The following is a 24,749-nucleotide window of genomic DNA, read 5'->3' as shown; positions in this document are numbered from 1 at the left end:
GTAGCCGGCTACTCAAATGCACAAATTATGTTCAGTTTTGAAACGATTCATCCCGCACATGCAGTTTATCATTTTCATGACATTTGCAGGAGAATTGCGAATCGGAGTTGAATCATATTTGCTACTTACTAATATTTTGGAAAAAAAAACTATGGATGGGTTATACCTATGATAAAGTGACCAGATCAGAGGTCTAACGCGGGACACAAAAAACAAAACGTTATGTATATACGTTATGTGAACATAAACCATAGTTTAGAGAGTCTCATTTATTCGCCTCTTAACATGTGTCCTTGCAATTTAATTTGATCTGTATTATTTCTTACAAGTATCTGCACTCAGTTGTGATTTTTCGGTGGTTTGGATGTTGTTTACGCCTGAAAATCACTCACTCAGTCAGAGCATTCAAGTCTGGCAAGCACGATTCAAATTCTACAATTTTCTTCCAATTATCGAATGGAATGCTCGAAAATTCCAATCCATTTTTCATGAAAAAAAAGGATTAATTTCGGAAGGCGATGAAAAAACTACAAAAGATAATGAAATCCGGTGAAAGAAGTGAAAAACTTCTTTTCGTGCTCATAATGAAAGACAAGACGTACTTGATGCTTGAATCATGCCGAACCTGGGGTCTGCTCTTCATGCCAAAAGATCAATGGAGGATGGATCGGCTGGAGATAAACATGGTCGCGAAGACCGCCAAACTTCCCAACATCCCACAGCTGCGACCGATAGAAAACTTTTGTGCGAATGTCCAAAATGGAGAGATAGCCAACCAACAAAGCCACGAAAAGGTAAAAGAACACGCCGACATACATCTTTTCATCGGCCATGGTTGAGGTTCCGGCCAACTTCCGTAAGGCCGCCAAGCGCTTAATTTACGATACTTCATCAAACAACCCTGCCTCTTCCTGTCCCGTATACACTAGTTATACCGGCTTATTACTTACGTTAAGCCCTGACCGAGCTAGGGGACCAATGATGAACTTTTCGTCTGACTCACGTTGGTCCCTGCGGATCAATAGGGTACTTTTATAAAAATCATTTTCCAATTTTGTTGCTGTCGCTTCCAGTTGACACTCTCTAAACAAAAAGCCCAATGTCGGTGCGATGAAACCAGCTCACGTATTAATCTTTGGATGCATTAGAAGCGCTCTTGAACAGTCTGCCAAATAAGAGTTTTTTTTGAGGTTCATGCATTTAATAGAACTGCCGTAGGCTTAGTAATCAATTGTATATCTTCAATTAGCAATAATCCCACCTCGGATGTTCCTCATTGGGTACGATATCGTCGCTGCGCAGAGCTATCTTTTGTGTGTATTGATCAAATTATTGATTAAACTAGTGAATGAATGAAACTATTTATGAATCTAATTGCCAACAAATCCCAATTTAAGTCAATTCATGCATTATGGTACTAGTTATCGCAGCAAATAGTTAACATTTTGCCTAATCATCAAGTGGTATGCGCAGAAGTTCAGTGATCTGGCGACATGAAGAGATATCTTCCAATGCAGCCGAGCCAAAGCGTTGCATTTGTACCCGCTTTTGTAGACCGTGTAGACTGTGTCTACAACATTGCAATTTGTTGCAAAAACATTGCAACAACATGGAAACATTGCAATTTGTAGAAACGCAAGCGAGTACAAAAGTACCCGCAGCTGCATCTATTTTGCAATGCCGATTTTCCCAGGCTCCATGGTTTTGAAGTCTGTGTTAGGGAAACATCCATCCATTCCAGCGATCGTACCTCAATCATTGTGGAATCATAACTGATTGGATTTCCGCGCGGCACTCGCTTCTATACCGATTGGTGTGATTTCAATAGCCTGTTTTGGAAGCAATTTTAGGGCTATTGAAACAAGTTTTTGGATCAAAAACATTTTATCTTTCGAATGAAGTGTTTATCATACGCTCAAAATCTCGTTCTCTGGCGGTTGTTTAGGAGCTATTAACGCTCAAAATCTCGTTCTCTGGCGCAACGCTTTCATTTTCGAAACTTTGAACTTACATCCTGGTATAGAAATGGAAGACGTAGTCCTTCGTTAAAAGGAGTTAAATGGAGTACATACTTCATAGTTAGCATTTAAAAGATACTACGCGAAGTTAAATGAAAGTTTAAATTAATTGCAACATCAATCAAATCTTAGACACAGTGTCGCGGTTGTGTATCTGATGCGCTACAATATCGTATAGCTCACGCTTCTTCAGAGTTGCAATTGATAAGCGGACAATAGCTTTTCTGTTGATGGTTTCTAAAGAACTGCACGATCGGGGAAGTTACTGAAGCACGATATACATATACAACAGTAGCAACTACGGAACACAATACGTGGAACTAGCAGCGGTGCGTTGTTCGATAAGAAAGAGCAAACCACGACAAACTCCCAACAACGATCAAACTGAGAACTGAGCCCGATCAGTGGTTGTTATTATTTGCGCATCCGTTACCAGCTGAAAAGCAGAAGCAGAAAAAAATAAGATGTACGTCTTGTAAACTTGAAGCCCTACCTAACTCAGTTAGTGACGAGAACTGTAGAATGCTGGCGTAATAGAAAATAGTTATTAGGCGTACCCTAATACCCTTTAACCCATTCGCTACGAGCGTCGTCCTTAGACGACATCAGGGTGATACTGCACATCGATCACACCAGCGCGATATGCATACTTTTCGGCACAGTGCTCCATTCAGTAGTAGCACTCCGACGGAGCACACTGCCGTAGTGAAAGGGTTAAAGAATTTTATTTTGACACTTATATTTCACGCAATGATATGGCTTGTTGAGTCACACCCTGATATTTAGTAAGTTCCTTTTGCCAAATGGCACGTTCCAATATCACCTCCAATTCATTGTCTTCAACCGTTGCCTTCCTTCGTATACACTCTTTGTCGCTTGTGTTGAATTCTCCTCTCCTGAACCATCTAAACCAGCCTTCATAGGTTGAAAATGGTTCCATAGGCATCACACAACGTTCGATTACTTTCTGTTGCTTTTTTCTTCAGATGAAAACAAACCAACAAGCGCACTGAAAGCTAAAGAATGATACTGGCGCTTGAGAAAGAAACAAATATTAAAACATTGCCTGATACTTTTCAGTGCCACTAACACCATCTGCAAGAAATGCTTTAAATTTTACTCACTTTATTCCTTTATGACTAATGTTTTAAATTAAAATAATACAAATACGTTTGAAAACGGTGATTAAAAATAACGATATATTTCTTTACTAATCGAGAACAGAACATTTGTAACAACATGAGGATTTATCTTGAGGCAGCGCAACATATCTGGAAAATTTATTTGTATTACATTTTTTGAATTACGAACAAAATGCAAAAAAAATGGTGGGTTATATCTATGATATAATCGCAAGGTTGACGTGGAACTACCTTGATTAACTGAAACAATTTCCGAATTCAATTGAATTCGATATATTTGCGTTGTGAGTAAAAAGTTTGAACAAATGCCATGTCTCTAGTGTCTGCATGATTTTACCAGGTACCTAAGTTTAGAAGACCATGTTAGGGAAACGCACTCTAGTTTGCACAAAGGCAAGCGAGTACAAATGTACTCGAAGTTTGCATGTATTTGCAATGCCGATTTCCCCAGACACCTTGGTTTAGAAGTCTTTATAGGTAAACAGATTTCAGTCGGGACAGAAATACTCCCGATCTGCATGAATTTACAATCCCAATTTCCCTAGACACCTTGGTTCTGAAGCCTGTGTTGAGGAAACATATTTTAGTCGGAACAAAAATTCCCCCGACCTGCATGTATTTGCAATGCAAATTTCCCCTCCCACCATGGATTTGAAGTCTGTGTTAGGGAAACACATTTCGGTGGGAACAAAAGCTCCCCCTACTTTCACGTATTTGCAATATCGATTTCTCCAACGCTGCTGGGTTTTGAAATCTGTGTTTGGGAAACCGTAAAGCGAGCCAATCAAAACGAGACAGTTAGGGCGTTTAGATAACGGTTAACATTTTACAGTTATTCAATTATTATATATATAATGAAAAATAACATTTTATTAATTGCGATAGATGCGTAGAAATATTCCTTATCAATTGATGCAAACATCTTTCCGATCCAGTAGAAAATGTTCGAGTAATAAGCATTCGAAATCTTGCATTTTTTCCTGCATGTTCAGTGTTTATGTTTTCATTTTACCCCCCATATATTCCGGTTAGACGTAGTCCCACGTCAAAATTAAGGTTTTAAAAACAATGAGTGCATCCGTGGCCGAGTGGTTAGTGTCTCACATTATCATGCCGGGTGTTCGGCTTCGATTCCCGTTCTGGCCGGGGGATTTTTCGTCAGAGAAATTTCCTTCGACTTGCACTGTGGTCACGCGTATTCTAGAGCTTGCCCCTCGGAATACATTCAAGGCGTGTTATTTGGCTTAAGAAATCTCAACTAAGTATTAATAAATGACGCTAGTTAATGCATACGTTGAGACGACAAAAGTTCCAAAGGGAACGTCAACGCCATTCAAGAAGAAAAACAATGAATGATTTTAGAAGTACTCTAAAAAGTTGACAGTTAGACATGAGGACTATCGAAAATTTTTCTCATATCTATTTCTCATATACGCCGAGGTCTAAATTAATTAGAAACACGCCAGCTGGTAACATATAATTTCCATGGAGACTGAGGGCTGTTGATTTAGCGATATTTTTATTCAAAGACGAATAAATCTATTTTATAGGGTGATCTTCATTTCATATACAGTAGAACCCGGATTATCCGCGAGCGAATGATTCACGGTTCGGATTATTCGCGAAAACAAGTAAACCTAGGCCTTCCCAAAAGTGGCTGATCGGGTAAGGGAGTAAAAAGTGCCCTAAAACCAAATCACTAACTGTATAGAAAATACTGTATAGGGTACTAAATAAAACATTTTGGCAGTTGAACCATATATTTTAGTCCTTATATGGTACAACATAGGACTGCACATGGCCATATTGCGAACGAAATTTGAGGGACGCATAATTTCGCGTTTTGGTGATGCCAATTGGCCGTCCAGATCATGCGATTTGAACCCGCTAGATTTTTTTTTGTGGGGTTATGCGAAAGACCGTGTCTATGCCAACTCTCCGCAAACTCTTGAGCATTTGAAAGACAACATTCGTGAAGTTATGACCGAGATACCGCCCCATATGTGCCGAAAAGTCATCGAAAATTACCTGTTCCGGATCAAGGTGTGCGAGGAAGCCCTTGGAGGACATTTGAATGATGTTGTATTTCACACATAATGGCATAAACCAAACTTTAATTTGAAATAAAAGTTTCATCGAAATTCGAATTCTATGTGTGTTTTATTTCAATTTACTTTCGGAATTTAAAGTTGTATTATTGTATTCGTGATTTCCAATTGTAAGAAAAAAATTTAAAAAATAATAAAAATATTTTGGATTTTCGATTTTTGTGTTCTTCTCACTAATCCGAATGATCTTTCCACAAGGACTTTTTTTTCACAGAGCTCTATCGTACTGCTGACTCCTATGAATTTGGTAAACCATTTAAATGCAATGTAAAATCTTTGTTCAGCGCAATGCTCTAAATATACCGACAAAATTTAGACATATAAAAACAAAATTTAAATAAATATCAGAGCAGTACTGGGTCTCTAAATTCAAAAAAACATCAAAGATGCTCAAGGCCAAAAAAAAATTTTTTTTTGGGCAATCCTCTTGAAACTTCAAGAAAAAATTACAATACATGTGGAAAAAACAACACATACAAATGCATTTAAATAAAAATTAGAGCAAAAGTGGGTCTCAAAGTAATATTTTTTTTCAAAGTTTCGAAATGCCTGAAAATATACATAATTTTTTTTTGTACCGCGAAAAACACTCTAACAATTCAGAAAAAAATCACTTATACCTAAAACAGACGTAGGAGGAAATTTGAATACAAACTAGAGAAGTACCGAATCTCAGACTCAGAAAAAATTAAAATTTAATTTAAAATTAAAATAAAAATTTATTAATTTTTTTTTTAAACTTGATTTTTTGATGGAGAAATTGTTTGAAAATATTGATTGATACACCTTAGTAAGATGTACTTTCAGTATTTTTTCCATATTTTTGTCTCAAAGCTATTGAGAATGGCGTGAAAAAAACGAAACGGCTTTTTCCACCATAGATCCTATAGTGTACCATATAAGGACTCAAATATATGGTACTACTGCCAAAATGTTTTGTTTAGTACCCTATACAATATTTTCTATACAGCAGGTGATTTGGTTTGGGGGCACTTTTTACTCCCTTACCCAGCCAGACCCGTTGGAAATATAAAAAAAAATTTTTGTACCGCGCAACACTGAAGAATCACACATATCTATAAAAGCCGTAGGAACGCATTTAAATATGAATTAGAGTAGTACTGGATCTCTAAATCAAAAAAAAAAAAATAAAATTTCAATATTTTTTTCAGTACTTAAATTTTTGATAAAATTTTTTTTTGATAATTTTTCTTGATACACCGTAGTTACACTTCAGTTTTTTTTTTCAAATTTTTATCTCGAAGCTTTTGAGGATTGCGTGAAATAAACGAAAAAGTACGTTTTTCACTATAGATCCTATGTTAAACCACATAGGGGTTTAAATAAACCGCCTAAATTTCTTATTTAATATCCTATAGAAAATTTGCCATACAGCTGGTGATTTGGTTTGGGGGCACTTTTCACTCCTTTACTTTTACCTTCCATTTCGGAAGAATGTCGGGAGTAAGAATTGAACTCGTGATCTTTAGCGTGAGAGGTACGGATGTTACCACTACGCCAGATCGCCTTTTCTAATAAGCCAAGACTGAAACAATCATTGAGATAATGAGAATTTAAAGGAATCGTTCAATGATAAACACCTAAGGAGCATCAATCACATGTCATAGTTATCAGTAATCAAGGGGCTGACCTGATACAGTTCGATAAGCAACCAATAAAAGCGAAAGTTAAGGTACACACATCAGGTATCCTCCTTCTGGTGAACTATTCGCGAAAATGGAAACAATCGCGGATAATAAATGAAGGCAGACGCACACGTGCGATTAACCTTCTGAGAAACAGAAAAGATAATGAAAGATATAAAAGAGAGAGAGAAAAAAGGCGGCCAATGAAGATGAAAATTGGTGAGAACTCGTGCGTGTCGGGTTTTTTCTTCTTCATGTATTTACCACAATGCTGGAAAGACTTGGTTCGTCGAGGTTGTGTGGTAAAGTAACAGCGATCGAGCAAACCGGCCTCGGAACGGTGGGAATTTGTGTGTCACACACATGAGTTATCCGCATGCCAGGCGAGTTTCCATATCTTCCGCTATGCCGCCACGGAAGTGTTGCCAGGAGGTTCTACTAGAATATCCTGGTTGAATAAGGAAACCTGGAATGATCTTACAAGTCTAGGTGACAATAAATCAATTTCATTCGGGAGGCCCAAACGAATAGGGTTCCCAAAAAAGCTCTGGCATCTTTGTCATGACAATGTTGGGCAAATCGACACCCCACACGACTAGCTTCTACAGACGCCGTCCGAAATGGGACAGAAAGTGAAAGAGGGCAGAGCCGTGAATGGAAACTTAGACGTCCTCAGATGGGAGGTTGCATCAATTAGGCCACAAGACTCTCGTCAGTGGCACCCGAAGCGAACGCAAACTTTCGTTTTCGAGAGAAGACCGATAATGAATTGAGATCGCGCGCCATACATTAAACAAATGATAGGCTCTCCCAGCTTCCGTGCGCAGTCCTTAATAACACTGAAGTGACGAATGTATCAGACTGTGTTGATCAGCTAATGTTGATTCGGAATGATGCTCGGGGGATGTCAACCGGGCGTTGTCGTTGGAAAAGAGTAACAGCGCTGATTGGATTGGCTATTTTTAACGCGTTATTCGAATGACGTGACCAAACGTTGCTTAGCTGATGGAACAGAAAACACAAAAATGACGCGAGAAAGAGAAGCTGACACTGATTATGGCGGCTTTGGAACGATTTTAAAACAATGGAATTGCAAGTCCAGTAGATGGTCAACTACGCGAGACTGTGACCAGAAGGCCGATCGCGGTCATTTCGCGTTACACAATTGCAATATTAATCGAGGCTTGGGCGTGACGTTTAAGCTAAACAGTCAGTCGGGAATACCAACAAACTACACACTCAGTATTCCACTCAGATAGGGCTTTCGAGTTCTGTGACAATTGATTTTGGGAGAAGAATAAACACTTTAAGAGTTTTCAGTTTTCAGGGTTCGAAAGCAATTTGTTGATAAAATCTTGATTTATTTCAGTGTTGTCACTTTTTGGAACAAAGTGCCAATGCAACAACATATGCCGTTTGGTCAACCATCGATCGGAATGCAGGAAGCGCAGAAGTGTTTATCCGATGCCCAGGCTCATTATTAATAACCAATACGGTGCGCCGAGGCGAAGCGAAAGCTGTTGGACTGTGGCGCGAAACCTGTTTTCATCGCTGAGTTTGGCCACGAGCATCATTAAAAAAAATATATACTGTCTTTATCTGATATCGCGTTTACGCTTGTGTTGCGCAGTGGATTCGAATTAACAAACTGATCAACGAAGAAAAAAAATAGGTGGGTCAATTCGAGCTGCGCTTTCTATATTATTGCCTCCAAAACAACAAAATATATGAATTACAACCTTGGCTTCCAAAATCTACATAACTGGAATCTGCCACAGATTTATTGAGTCTCGAAAGCGACCCATCAGACGCGTTTCGGCAAACCTTGAACTGTTGAAACCTATCTCACAGACAGCTGAGAGCGAAATCACAGATCACAGATGCATTCATGGTACTAACTCTCGGTTGCATAACTCGATTCTTCGTTGACAAAGCAGCTGTTCGGAATGGTCATTCCCAAGAATTCAAGCCCCCGCGAAGGTTATGGGGGCCACTCGCGCAAACGAATGGCTGATTGGATGTATTTTTTTTTTGTTATCCACAATACTAGCGCTCATAGCCTTTTGTTTAACACCACCATTCCGTCACAGCATCACACAATAGTCGTCGTCTAGAAAAGAACCCCACAGATTGGTGGGTGAAGACCGCAAAACTCGTTGGAAATATTTATCGTATGTGTGTCTGCCTTTTGACATTTCAAGGTTCACGTATGCGGCGTGCAAAGTAAATTCGATTTTACCGAAGATTTGTTTTTTCGTGGCCAATCGTGGAATCAAAAAACACGGATATTAGCGGTCAAATGTCGTTTGATTGTTCTGGTGCTAATTTGCATGCATGACTCGAAGGTTTGGATGTCGGCACTGCTCCGGATTTTCGGAGTTGTAGATCTTGATTGGAAGCAATCCTCCGACCTAATGCGTATACTAAAATAAACACACCTTCCTCTGGGGATTGATTTGTGTATTTATGACAAACTCAGTAAACAGAGACAAACATTAGTTGTGATTTTCAATTTCAAAAAAGTAGAAGGGTTTGAGCCTAGGAGCATGGACGGAAGTTTGACGTAGGACTGTTGCGCGTGCCAAGTCTTACAAGAAATCCGAATAAATCATAATCGCATATAATATCAATCAAAGTATGTGTCGTGTATATTTGAAATCGCATAAAATGCAAAAACTCGATTTTATATACCATTATCAAATTAAGTCGTAATTCGGTATAACAAACATCAATTTTATGATGTACATTGTCGTAAAATATATTTAATCCGCATCATATGCGTATATTACGCTGATGCAGTTTGTGTGTCGTACAAGCGTATAATTTAAATCGATTCAGTACTGTAGTAAATCGTGTTGCATGCTGAAGAAAATCATGAAACAGTAAATCATATTAGATCCTAATAAAGAACATATTACATCATATTGAAATGTCAATGAAATTCTGATGCACTCGAAAGTTCAATTGCTGTTGAATTAAATTTCAGATAGCCGCGTGAGATAGCTGGTGGATGATAATCCAGACGACCGGAGTTCGAACCCACATCGGAGCAGTTTTCACTAAACATTAATCTGTGCCATTTTAAACATTCATATTCCATGCCCAACACAAGTCAATCAAACAATTATTATTTCTACAAACATAAATACTCATATATAAAAATGGCGATTCGTGAGGCTATAATAAACATCTCACGAAAATATTTTGCGCCATTTGTTTTTTTTCTATGTCTGTAAGAAATCGTATAGGAGTATGGCAAAAGTCGTATTTGGTGCTTTGACAATTCATGAATATATTCATATTAGATCGCAATTCAATTTCAACATAATCGCTATTATAGCAGGTCAAAGTATAGGAGTTTGGGGGTTCATCCAAACAAATTCGGTAAGCATTTGTCATGTATGTATATGGCCTCCACTTTTGCATGCATATGATGTTATATATACGCTTGTTATGCGATTTAATGTTTGCTGGGTACTCATAACCTTCAAACGGTTTGTAACGAACAGAGAAAGACAATTAGCTTCTGGCAGGAAGTTCAACTGTCTAACTAAAAATGATTAATGAATATCAGTGGAATGGTAGATGAAGTATATGTGAATGGGTAAACAAAAAAATGATATCGTCATTGATTACATTGAATATGAAATTTATGGGGAAGAAACGAAAAAACAAGTTGAAAATACTCACGATTTCGTGATATTTTGAGGTAAAATACACATGAAATCATTAAGTTGCTTCATTTTTAATAAATAGCTATGGTATTGTGATTTCTTTCCATTGTCTTATACTTTTTATCAGGCATCGAGAGCAGTAGCTTTTTCGGTGAAATAGTATTCGTTTGCAGACAATCACAATCAGACAATGGTTCTACTGCTCGATTCATCATAGAAGGAATTGAGTCATTGAGAATTATGAATATGAGTCATGGAGATTATTAATATTTCATTTCGTTTCATTTTTGTGATGCGATGTAATGCCGATCTCAATAAATCCTCGCATGGTCATCGCTACCTCCTCCTAATTAATGAACGATCACTGGATGGGTGACACTTTTCTCGTTGCTTTGATGAAATCTTGCATGAAGTTTGAAAGATGCATGAAATCTTGCATCTGATTACTTTAACATCTTGCTAATTTGTGAGATAGAACGAATTATTGCACGCAATTTTGTGTTGCATACAACATTCATGGGAACGAAGTTGGAAGAAAGAATGCATAATACATGATTTACCTTCGCATCCGCTGGCAAAACATACCTCTTTTATTTGTCAAATTGCTCACTTGTTTTATTATCTCCTCTATTGTCTATTGTCTCAGGCAAAAAAAATGCTGGATAAAATTGCCGTCTAATGGTATATATTATAACATATATCGTGAGAACTGCCTAATATGCATTAGAAAACTTTTAATAAACCTTACATATTTCGTAGAGTGACCCCCCCATTTAGTAATCAAAGACGTAGTCCTACCTCAAAATAAATTAAATACGAGTGAGTAATGTCGGGGATATAACCGAAGAGACATAGGACTACACCAAGGGTTGTCAATTTAAATAACTTAACTATTAGCAGAATTACATCTCCAACGCTCTCAAAAACATTATTCCCAAACAAATAATACACAAATTACACTATTCAGCATCTTTCGCAGTAGAGATGGGCAGAACAGTTCACTCCGATGAACAGTTCAGTCGCTAACCGTTCATCTAAGTGAACCAGTTCTTTTGAGCCGTTCTTTCGCTCTTTCGTTCAGCGGTTCAGCACTCGTTCGCTAACTGGGCGTTATTTGACTGGGCTGCTTTTTAACTGAGCACTCGCTAACTGAGCTATAGACCATTTCAAAATCAATTAAACGTCAAATATAATGTAAACAACAACATTGGTGAGGGGTACGCCAACGCATCACGGATCTATAATCATCAATACACTGAAAGAAATAATTAGTACTTATAGAAAAATCTTATAGTCATTTTCTACCGTACTAACTATTCGTACATTCTACGTGAGTAAATGGTAGACACAAGTGTCAAAATTTATAGCAAAATATCGGCTCAACATCGATCCGGCTTTCAGGATTTCGGACTTGGTCACTTGTTTATGCTGACATAATTCGCAGATAGATTCACTTCCACGCTCGAAGCGTGGCGAGAATGCAGAATGATTGGCGAGTTGGTAATGCATATCAGCGCTGGTATTTTGTTGCCGGTGCCGCCTGGAGTGTTCGAATAGCACAGGAATTGGATAAATTTCACTGGCACAATATTTGTGCAATAGATGAAGAGTTATTGAAGAACTCAGTAAACATTAAATCGTATAACCAGCGTATATACATCATCATTTATCCAATATTTCGGGTGGTAGATGATACACCTAACTGGCATATACATACTTGGCAAATGCTTACGAATTAGTTTGGATAAATAAAATTATTCGACTATTGTCATACGAATATACGATTTATTACAAATATAGAAAAAAACAAATGGCGAAAAATATTTACGTCAACTGTAGTTGTAACCTCACGAATCGTCATTTGAATGTATGAGAATATTCATGGGATATAAATGATTTATCAGGTCGCTCTAAAAGTTTTTACCCATCAGTGCGTTGGTGGTTCCGTACGAACGAGAGCATGATGGGTGCATCCAATGTGGTCACGGATGTTGGAAGTAAGTTGGAGCACACTCCTGCAGCCTGCGTAAAAGGGGCAGTCTCGTAAGCCTGCAGGACGGTCTCGTGCATAAGATAGGTCATTGAGTATAGAGATATAGAAATTTCTACAACGTTGAAATGACAAAGCTCTTCTAGAAACGTTAGTGACTAGAAAGAAGAAGAAGAAGCATCTTGATGTGGCAAATTCATAATATGATGTGATATGTCCTCCATTACGATCTAATTTGATTTACTGTTAAGCAATTTTCCACAAGATGTAACACGATTCTTTGCAATACTACATATTGATTGACTGATATACATATATGATGTCGATTAAACTGATTTAACGATATTATGTGTATGTTATAAAACCGATGCCTGGTATAGCTAATTACGACTTAATCTGTCATGATAAATAAAATCAGGATTTTCGCATTTTATACGGGTTTAGATATACACGATGTATACTTTTATCGATATAATATACCATTGTGATTTGATCCCGCTTTGTATACGACGTACAATATGCCACATAGCCATTATTTTCTGAGCAAATTCAATGCATGAAAATTTGTTAAATCTTCATACATTCGCTAAAGCTTGAACGCTATATGAACGTTGTATCTCCACCGCCGATTATAAATACTATACCACTCATTATAAAACTCATATATTACAACACTAGTCTTATTTATTCAACTTGGCAAGCCGTGTCCAATAAATTGAAGATCGAAAAAATCGATTTTCTTTTTTTGCATTTCTAAGAAGCTTATGCCCTCAGAAATGTTGTCCTAAAAGAATTTCTGGATATTTGATTTCGTTGTAAAGTTATAGCCAAAAGTATGAGGACATCTCAAGGGTCATCTCTAGTATTGCTGTACGAATTTTTGAACGCGTTTTTCTCGAAAGCATGTCTCTCCAGCTGGTGGTATCGATATCTCAGGATCTACTCGACCGATTTGGCTGAATTTTTTGACGTAGGACTACGTCTTTCATTTCTATACCGGGGTGTAAAATCAAAGTTTCGAAAACGAAAGCGTTACGCCGGAGACCGAGATTTTGAGCGTTAATAGGTCCTAAACAACTGAACGAAATGGTATGATAAACACTTCATTCGAAAGATAAAATGTCTACGCGTTCTATACTTGTTACTTTTTGATCAAAAAACTTGTTTCAATAGTCTTAAAATTGCTTTCAAAACAGGCTATTGAAATCACCAATCGGTATATAAGCGAGCGCCGCTCGGAAATCCACTCAGTTCTAATCGAACAGCGATTGGAGCATGTTGTTGCTGTTGTGGTGAAGCTCTTCGTTTATCATGAAAGCACGGATGAACGGAGTCACCAAGAGCCTGTTTGTGCACCTTAGGCCAAACATGAATCCATCAGGAGGAGAGTGATGCCACAAACGGTTCCCCGGGAAGATCTCGAAGCAGCCGCTACACACACACACATACACGCGCGGAATTCTTTCCGTTTGGATGCCATTCAGCATCGAGAAAGATCCGGAAAATAATCTGCCAGTTCCTCTGGGAATTTAAAAATACATTCATGTGAAAGAGTTTATTTGAATGTTTTCTATCCATGTAACACTGTGACCAAATACATTTGGTTTTGTGATTTTTCAATCAATCGCAATTAACAGGATAGCTTCTGAAGATTATTCTTCCCCATCAGTAGGATATTTTCGTATCCAATATTAAATGCATAAAACCTTGTACCTCCAACGTAACGCTCTCGTTTTCGAAGTCCCCCAAATATTCATTTATTCGTTCATTCAGAATGGATTCAGATTCAACTTCAAACAAAGGATCACTGAATCAACGATAGTCCTACGTCACCATTGCGGTTATACCACAGATATAACCCACTTTCTGTTTTGACGTAGGACTACGTCTAACCGGAAGATATAGGGGGTGAAATGGAAATCTAGGCACTGAACAAGTAGGAAAAAATGCAAGATTTGGAACGCTTATAACTCGGGCATTTCTCAATAGATCGCAAAGGTGTTTGCATCAATTGATAGGAAATATATCTACGCATCTATCATAACGAATAACATTTCATTTTTCTTGAGATAAATAATTGAATAATTGTGAAATATCAAGCATTGTCAAAATGCACTGTGTGCCCATTTTTGATTGGTCCATTTTGTGCTCCTCAAATCGTACCGACCAAAACGGGCAACCAGAGCAGCAGCGAAATAGAATGAAGCACGATTGGAAAGGAAAAAGAAAAAAAATGAACGAAACATTGGTTGCAGTCTCACACATGCGTAATTCTCGAGTCAGCCAGTCAGCCAGTCCCCGCTCCGATGCCGTAACGATCATTCTCATCCAAACCATACACCACATCGTTTCGCATCACATCACATCAACAAACCAACACAAGCAGCCATGTCTGGACATGGTAAAGGAGCAAAGAAGCAAAGGAGGATCGCGACGATAAGAAAACCCGCATTCAGAACAGACCACAATCGGTTCCGTGGACACCAAGACAACAACAGGCAGTTGCAGTGAGTGGCGAGTGGCAAACGCAATCGCAAAACGGCACCAGGTAGCAGAAGAGAAAAGTTTGTTCTTTATTCAAACTACTTTGGTGGCAAATCCAGAACAAGGCGGCATCGAGGGCGTTCGAAATGGTTTTTTTCAAAACCACGAGTATTGAGTTTTCTAAATTGGAACCATTCCATAAAACACGGCGCTTATCAGGGCCATTAAACCTTTCAAAAAAAGAGTTCACGAAATACAGTTGTATATAGAGGTGTGCAAATCAGCTCATCATGATGAACAGCTCTGATCATATCAGCTCATCTAAATGAGCTCTTCTTTATGAACAGCTCTTCAGCTCAGTTGTCAGTGCCGACTTTCAAAGTGTTTTTCATTGAAATAGAATACTCATTTGATACACAGAAGTTAATTTTCATTAATAATTTGAATTTTAAAAACGTGTTCATTCTGCCTGAGAGCCAATTATTATTTTTGGCGCCCCCTAAACTGGTAAACAAAGCTCAATGCCGTCAACGCGAATATAACAGTTGAAAAGACGAGGGACAAATGAAACTAAACTGATGTCTTAACACGAAGAGCGAGAGACGGTCAGTTCATTTGAATCTTACAGCTCACACACTCTCTTCAATTCTACAGCTCTTTTCTCTCCTTCATCATCATCAAAGTGAGCTGAAGAGCTGTTTGATTTTTTTTGCGAGCTGTTCCGCGTCAACTCACTTCAAAGAGTCGATTCTTCGGAACAGCTCATGAGCGGATGGCACATCTCTAGTTGTATAACATGCATTCTAAAATAATATCCAAAATAATAATAAAACACAAATTGATTTTTTCATAATTTGTTTGCCAGGATATGATGAGTATGTGAATTTGTCAGTTGTTCTGAGTTTATTGATGGTTGTGGACTTTCGCAATTATTCAATTTTCACCAATTCTTAAATTGCCTCCAGATTGAAAGTACAGTAATTTACATTTATTTCAACATTTAGCTAATTGGACGGACATGTAATGCAACATATTTGGTTGGACATTTTTGTAAACATAAAAATCGGGATCCAAATTATGATCCCACATTGAAAGTCGACACTGTACCACTGTCATCGCAGATGTTCAATTACAGGTTAAAATCGCTTCCAATGCGACACTGAGTGGTGCTTCGGCACGTCGCATTAAGTGTAATTTACTGTACAACATGTCACAATCTGGATGGGAAGTAATTTTCTAACTGTGAAAGCTGTGGTTTAGCCGGTTTAGCCGAACAAGATGAGGATATCGAGTGATAACAAAACAATAAACTTTTTAGATTAAAGATGATTTTGTGGTCCTGAAAAGGACCCTTTTTAGGGTTTGCTTCCGGATCAGCAGTCGGAAAACGCTCTTTACTTGGAGCAGGTATACTTCGTCACCGCTTTGGTACCTTTGGAAACCGCATGCAAGTTCACCGGGCAGCAACAGACTGATTGCGATCTGAATTTCCCACGCAGTAATGGTTGACCGCTTATTGTAGTGGATCAGACGCGGAGCTTCTGCTACGATACGCTCAAAGATGCATTGACGCTCATCACCTTTGATGAGAAACCGGTGTCGGAATGATCCTGATTCAGCACCTTATGATGTAGATAGCATATGATTCCTTCTCCTTCTTCTTGTCGGTTTCCGAAATATTCTTCTGCGCCGTGCCGAACTTTTTGGCGGCTTTTCCACTATTCCACTAGTCTTCGGTGCCTTCGTGTTTGTTAGAAACAACTGCATGTGAATGCAACGAGCGAACAAATCGTAATAAATATTTTTTTTGCCATCGCTGCCTTTTAACGCTCATTCGTTCGTCTCGTTGGACTCGCCCCTTTGGCTGAGTCTGCCGATTTGTCTCTATCCTGTGAGTGTGTACCGCTAGAGTACAAAACGCGCGGACCCCAAAAAAAATCTCATTTTCTTTCAAGCCAGTGTGGTTGTATGGCATGGTTTAACATCGCATCGCATCACATCATAAAAACAAAACACAACACCAAAGGTTCTTTTCAGAACCACCAACATGTTCATAAAGAGTAAACAGTAAACTAATTCATTTTTCAGGTAGATAGGTAGGTATTCACGTAGGAGAACAAAATAAAACAATATATTTAAAATATATATTTAACAAAAGCTGTCCCCTTTGTATAGTCCTACGTCACTCCGGTTATGTCCCCGACATTACCCACCCGTCTTTTTTCAGCATGTGAAAATGAATTATCTAAAGCGTTACATAGCCGTTCTCATTTTTTCGATTTTTTATGAGCTTCTAAACAACGATTTTTAATTAAAAATAATTCATTTTTAACTAAAATGGTCGCCATTTTGGCAGTTTTTCGAATTTCCAAAAACCCCTATGTAACGCTAACATTATATGTGACGTATTGTCCTAAAGTTTCAAAATATTCATCGGAATTCGTTCAGAACTATTGCTTCAGAACCGATACCACCAGCAGGGTACCGATTTTCAAACAGCATTTACGCATTCAGCTGACATCAGCGTAATAATCATTATTCGTGCACTCAAAAAACGAAAAATGCATCTTCAAGTATACCTTAAACAACAACCAAAATACCCACTTCACTTTATTCCTAACATTCGAAAAAAAATCACAAAAATTCCTCATTTTTCGAATTTTCAGACAGGGGTCCTTTCTTGTAAAATGAATTTCAGATTCAAGGGACATCCCTACCATAGGTTAGTATATTTTACTCGATAACATAAGTAAACTTGAATGTGTCATATCTGAAGACTGTGGTAAGAAAAGCTCACATTATCAATTTTTATTGTTGCTATAAGGCAATACGGAGGTAAAAGTTTTGATATGACTGTAATACGTAATACGCATTTTCGCCGGAAAAATGTACCCGATATTTGGCTTACGAATCGTGGTTCTGCTTGACATATATGTTTACCAATTTCTCCTCGTAGCTAAATCAATAATTAGCGCGGTAGAAGCACGATTGTTTGCATTTATCAAACCATTATATCGACCAATTATTTCTCTCGGTGTAGTTTTTATTCTGCGCTTCTATATTTTTCAATTAATAGTTTTTGAATGCATCCATTGACGTTCCCTCGGTGCTTTTTGACGTTTAAAAAGTCAACCCAGGTAACAGGCGGAATTCGTTAACTGGGCTGCGCTCTTCGCCCAGATAGCGGAGAACCGCTGTATCAATATGGGTATCAAGAACAACATAGGATCTTAGTCGAAACCCAACATTCACAGACAACTATTCATATCTTAGGCTATTCATAACTTAGCAATGATATCGCTGGACTTTTTTTATTAGTATAGAATTTATGTTTTTTTGGAATTACGGGAGAAAGAAAAGGTACTTCTTCTTTAAAAGTCGCAAACTGTAGGTGAATATATAATATGTTTATCAGCTGACAATAGTATATGTGTATGTTATTTGATTCCCACAGAATATGGCAATTTTTCATATTATCTACTAGAACTAAACTATTTCTATTTCTTAATGGTTCCATTATAAAAAAAAACCAATAACGATTTATTTCAATTTTCACAAAAAATCAATCATACAAACAATCACCATAACACATACACGCAATAAGCCAAACAACGTAAACGTAAACATCATGTTTTCTAACTTGAAGATGTTGTATTTACTTAATTCGTGAATCGTCCCAATTTCCTCCAGTTTTTTCTGATATACAGGAAGTATGTGAAAATTACACGGAATTTAAAAAAAAGTATAAAATTGAACATATACAGCAATGCATTTAAAACTATGAAAATTTAATTAAGTTTTGAACTCAAAAATGTGTATACGTATATATGTATATGGTGTATATGTGTATATGGCCCGATTTACGGTTTCCCCAACACAGACTTTAAAATCGATGTACCTGTGGAAATCCGCTTCGCAAATATACATGCAAGTCGGGGGTATTTTGGTCCCCACCGAGCTGTGTTTCCCTAACACGGACTTGGAAATCAATGTGCCTGGGGGAATTTGCTTTGTCAAAACATGCAAGTTGAGTGTATTTTTTCCCACTGAGCTGTGTTTGCCTAACACGGACTTCAAAATTAATGTGCCTGGGGGAATCCGCTTTGCAAATACATGCAAATACAAGTCGGGAGTATTTTTTGGTGTTAAGCACTTTTGTACTCGTTTGTCGTTGTGCAGACCGGAATATGTTTCCCTAAAACGTACTTTCAAACTGAGAAGCCTGGAAAAATCTTTATTTCCGATACTAGAGGTGAATGAACTTTCGTGGTTCGAGAACTACGTAAACATGAGATGTGTAATAATTTCAGAGGGAAATGTAAGATACAATGATCGTTTTTGAATTCTTCCGTTCACATATTTTGGTAGTCCTGGGCATCATATCAAACGTAAAAGGACGTTCATCAAATTTATTTGTAACGAAGAACATAATCTATTACAAAAATTTCGATGCATTCTAAAATAATATTCGAAGTGGTAAACAAGTGGATTACATAATGTAATTGCGCAGTTCTACGTCGAAAATACGCGGTCGTGTCCTAGATACAACCCCTTTACAATTTTTTAAAATTATCCAGACATTCTTTTCAATTTCTGCTAGGAGTATTTTATGTAGAAAGTAGGAGATTCGAGATAAAAGAGGAAAAAAAAATATTTCGATTTTGGTCTTGCACTCCAAACGAAAAACAAAAACACTTTTTGAACACTTTATTGGTGGAAAACTTGTTCGGTAAATTTATTTTGATTAGTATCTTACGTACTGAAAATTCACATCGGATATCGCTGTTTTGCAGAAATTGAGTCTGTTTTTGTGTTTTATATAGGTTTGTTTTCCAGCACGGTATGGAGACATGACGAAGTAGATCCTGAAGACGACTTCGGGAACGATGGTGAATACTACAATGACCAGGAACAAAAACAAAAGTGAGGAACAAAAAGAAAGTTGCCACTAAAAAGCTAAGATTGGAGAACAGTCAAATGTGTCAGGCCCGGAAAGTTAAAAAAAAATTAAAAAATTAGATTTTTTTTGGAATCCTCATTTAAATATTCACATACCGAACTTTCGGACAGAGATTACGAAATCCTATCAAGTCCAGATGTTTTGCAAAACTCTCGGTCCCCCACGTATGATCACCACGAAGAAACTGTCCACTTCGAAGCAAGCGTATATTCCACCCTTCGATGTCAGGCATGATAGAATGGACCATTTTTCAGATACTCCGCAAAGAGGACTTGCAAAAACCCGAGATGCACATCGGAAACGCAAGTCATATACCTTAAATGCGACATCAATTTACACCTGCAGCCCAACCAGAATCGTTTTTATGCTCTCCATAATAAGGAATAACTACTACAGGCAGTTCAGAAGAAAAATGACCGCCCCGCCTTAAGGCGGATTGCTGACTTTAAAAAATTGCCGTTATGATTTTAGATTTTCTCATCAAAAATATGATCTACTATAGTTTTATCATGCAAATAAAAAAATATAGGAAGTTGTGTCCAAGATACGACCGCATTGTAGACGTAGAACTACTCGCTTGTTTATACCTTCGGATATTATTCCATAGTGCTGTGAAATTTAGAAACAACTGCTTAGTAGAATAATCTCTGAAATGTTTTTCATTGTAGAATCAGTTGACGATAATTGATTGATGATTCATTCTTGCCCTTGCAGAATAATGTCATATGTCGCAATTAATTTCATGTGAAAATTTACATCGAACGCTATTCCGGTGGCCTTTTTCGCAATTGATATAGACTCGGTTACAGTCGATTATATACATGTTGCACCAGCACCATTATTCCATATCTCACTACATCAATATATCCTTGGCACCCAGAGGAAACAACAACAATGACAACACATGCAAGTATCAAATATCATGCTACATGGTATTTAGTATTGCCTCAGTGGAATTGCACCTCTAGGCATCGTTCGTACAACGTAAACCAAGCGCCAAACAAGCGTTCGCCATAGCACGCATACAGAGCCATATATTGGTGGCTTGAAACTACTAGGGATATAAACACTTCTCATCAATTTGCGTTATTCTCAAAAGAAACGATTCTGTTTATATTACTGGCCTCGAAAAAAGTTGCATTACTTGGTGTCAACAACCACGACTACAGTAGCATTGCTTTATTATGATCAAGTTTAGCGCAATCCTAGTTGAAGGCAGTTTTGGGCCTGGCACGCGAACCCCAATAACCAAATAAAAATAAAATAATAAAATAAAATAAAATAAAATTCCAGTACGATATTCAAGATGCTTGGTATTCCCCAAATGATTTTTGGCGCACAACCTTAATGCCTGCTTCGCCATAACGTCAGTTTAATGCATTCATGCAATGTCAAAGGCACCAACGAAGCCCTTATGATGACGAAACACAAATGATGTTAACTGCTTGGAAAAAGACTGAATTATGCCACACAGCTTGTACTCCGCTGTAACACCCATCGATGCGAATTCGCTGATGAGTTTGTCAAGAGCGACCGCCTTCACCACAACCGGGGGATCTTGATTTTGGTTGCTGCCTGGGTAAAGGCGTTTACATTTTCGACCGACGCGCCGAAGTCGATGCGGTGTCACACTCGCGAAGGCTCGGTTCAGTGCGAGCGCTTTTCACTGCACGAACATCGCGTGCTTCACTAGATGACGCTTGTCTCGAAATTTGATTGCTCCTGGCAATGCGTTCGCTTTTTGCAGTGCTCAAGCCAGCCTTCCTCTTCTTCTTGCTCATCACACACTACGCGAAGCGCCCAATTTATGACGCGGAAAGAAAAACACACGATACGAATAACGCCAAAAACGAACTGAAAAAACCACACGACGATATCCAAGTTGGATTACCACTGGTGGGGTCCAATCTTAGATCGAAGCGCAGCGAAAGCAAAGTGAACTGGATTGCTCAACAGTCCAATGCCGAATGAAAGTTTGCCTCAGCGAGATCCATTGTTTATACTCTAGGCAAGTATTCCCCTTCATTGATCTTCTTTTCCTTTGTTCACGGAGACTTTAAATACTACGATTTCCCCTTCGCTGCTCGTCGATAAGTTGCTCGTTATTGACAGCTCTGTTCGGGAAAGCACACAAATGGACAGAACAAATGTATGGGAAAATGGAAACGCTTAAAGTTTTCATATATTTTAACCATTTACAAACCAGGAGATTCTAATGTATAGCATATTAAACAAATCTTAGAGAATTTCCGATTCGTTTACTATGTAAATCGCCAAAATCCGTTCGCGGCACAAAAAGTTATTAAAGTTAACTTTATTTCATAAAAACGTGACCTGTTTTCTGATTTGGCACCCTTAATGAAAGACGTAGTTCTACGTCAAAAATTGGGTTTTAGAGGGTTAATCAACCATCAGATGATATTCAGAACTTTTCTGGATTATAAAACTTACAAATATTGTAAACATCATGGTCACACCATTTGTATCAGATTTATATATCTAAATAATGTAATTAATGCATCTCGATGATCTCAATTCTGATCATGGTTTGTCCGATGTACTGATGTTGGTTTGTCCTTTTGGTTACTATGACAACTGCTTGACGCGCTGCAGTTGTCCTTCGCGGTGGGAAGTTGTGTGCGTGCGTAGCAGGAATAAAGTCGCTGTGTTGAGTGCAATTCACCTTTAAAATGCTCAAAAAAAGGCAATACCCTGAAGAAAGCCCAAATTATGGTGACAATAAATACAAAACAATGAGAAATGCAACGTTCTACTGGAAAATACATACTTTAAAATTCGAGTTTTTTCATTCAAAAATAGTGATTTCTAAAACCTTATGGTATTATTAACAACTTAGACTTGGGGCTTTTCCACAAATCCAAACTCGTCTTGGTTACATGTGATTTTCATGAAGAAAAATTGTTTTGCATTTACTAGTTGCGTTAAAACCCCCAAAATCGGACAAATCAACATCACTTACCTTACTACCCATAATGTATAGAAGATGCAGCATACAAATTTTCAATTCTGATTCTTGCAGATCCCGAAATTCTTTTTTGGTCCCAACTTTGAGATTCTGAATCGAATTTCAAATTTGGTTTTAAACTCCAGATCCAAGAACCCACGTTTCAGAGTTTCTGAATCCAACGTTAGGTTTCTCAGATAATTTCATAGCTTATATCAAAGAAACAGAGAGGTTCTTGAACAGTTCAAAAATTAGACTATCAGGTTATACTTTACAGATTAGTTGTCGTCGTTTCTTATCGAAATATCTATCATAACATCCATGATTTAAAATTACAGATAAGGAATTTCAAACACATTACTTCCGATTCAAAATTCAAAACCTAGATACTAATTGATGTAAATATTTTGGCTCATTCTCTTTGCATAATTTCTTGTAATCACCTACTCTTTTTGAATACCTATTTCAAATATCTAATCTTGTTGAAATGATAGACATACACTGCTCCGGAGTGGACGACGTCAACAGTCGGCAGTGTTATTATTGTTTTTTGTCCTAACTTTATTTTTCCGCGATTTCTGAGGCACTGAAACTTATTATTTGAACGACCGTCGTACTTTGTGTTTCGAACCTCATGTGTTAATAATTGCAATATTTGTAAAAAAATCCTTTCAATTTTTAAAGACTTCGTGTATCATATGCATATGTCGGTGTTGTTGTTGATATTGCGGAAGCTGCTTTCTCCAGCGCTTATTTGCTTATTTTCGGCAAATTATTACCATCTCGCCGGTATGTATCTATGCGTACGATTCCAAGCTGTGATTAAATCTTGAACTTGAGACATACACTGCTTCGGAGTGGACGACGTCAACAGCCGGCAGTCGGCAGTGTTATTATTGCTGTGCGAGTAATATACAGCAATTGTGGCTAATGAGCGCCGAACGAGAAAGTAAAACGGGGATCGGACTTTCGGGGGGAAAGCCTGTGGTATGGTACTTAAGACAATTTGTACTATACGGGTGAAATTAATGAAGACATTAATTAATTCTTTTCGATTGTTCCATTTTTGCTATGGAAATACACATGTCCATTTCAGCTTTTCGTATCCGATCTCGCTGGCATTTACTATTTTCTGAACTGTTGAACTTCTGTAAATATCGTTGTTAAATAAATGGTATCAGCTTTCCCATTCGACGCATTTTTGTATTTTTCCTGTTTCAAACAATAGTTCTTCGTCTCAATGCACTTTCTTAAATTTTCACGTGAGCAAACGGTGGCAGGAAAAACGCCACACGGTGACAGAAAAAGGCGTGGTGGCAGTGACCCCGATGTACGATGACCACACTTAGCTTAGCGCGTGGATTGCGAAACGAGTAATGCGCTGTTGCTCGATTTATTGTCATCCTCTCATGCATACGGAATTAGATGCTAATCGAAGTGTTGTTATTCCGCTGCCTCGGAAGGGCTGTTTGAGTTTATGGAGTAATGAAGCATTTAGATTTGGGTTATAATATCAAAATATTGTTATAGAACGACAAAGCTTTCGATGCATTGGTATTTTTCATTTTTTTGCTTATTACAATGTGAATACAAAACCTAAAATCTAGTGTCAAGAAAATGGAATCCCAGGTCCGGAGGTTGGGTTTGAGACTCAGTGAACGAAAATCATAAATATTGCATACAAAATATAAACCTGAAGTTCATAAATAATATGTTTAATATAAATCTAGAACCGGACATCCTAAATCCAAAATAAATTGAT

At 37.8% G+C, this 24,749-nt stretch overlaps 1 protein-coding gene across 3 annotated transcripts in view; it reads left to right on the top strand.

The window, feature by feature from the left end:
- The window catches only part of LOC129769819 (uncharacterized), a 266,536-nt gene that overhangs the window by 111,660 nt on the left and 130,127 nt on the right, over positions 1–24,749 (top strand). The window lies entirely within an intron of this gene.

The sequence above is a fragment of the Toxorhynchites rutilus genome, chromosome 2, assembly GCF_029784135.1.
Source record: "Toxorhynchites rutilus septentrionalis strain SRP chromosome 2, ASM2978413v1, whole genome shotgun sequence".
NCBI lineage: Eukaryota > Metazoa > Arthropoda > Insecta > Diptera > Culicidae > Toxorhynchites > Toxorhynchites rutilus.
This window is presented reverse-complemented; position numbering and strand designations above follow the sequence as displayed.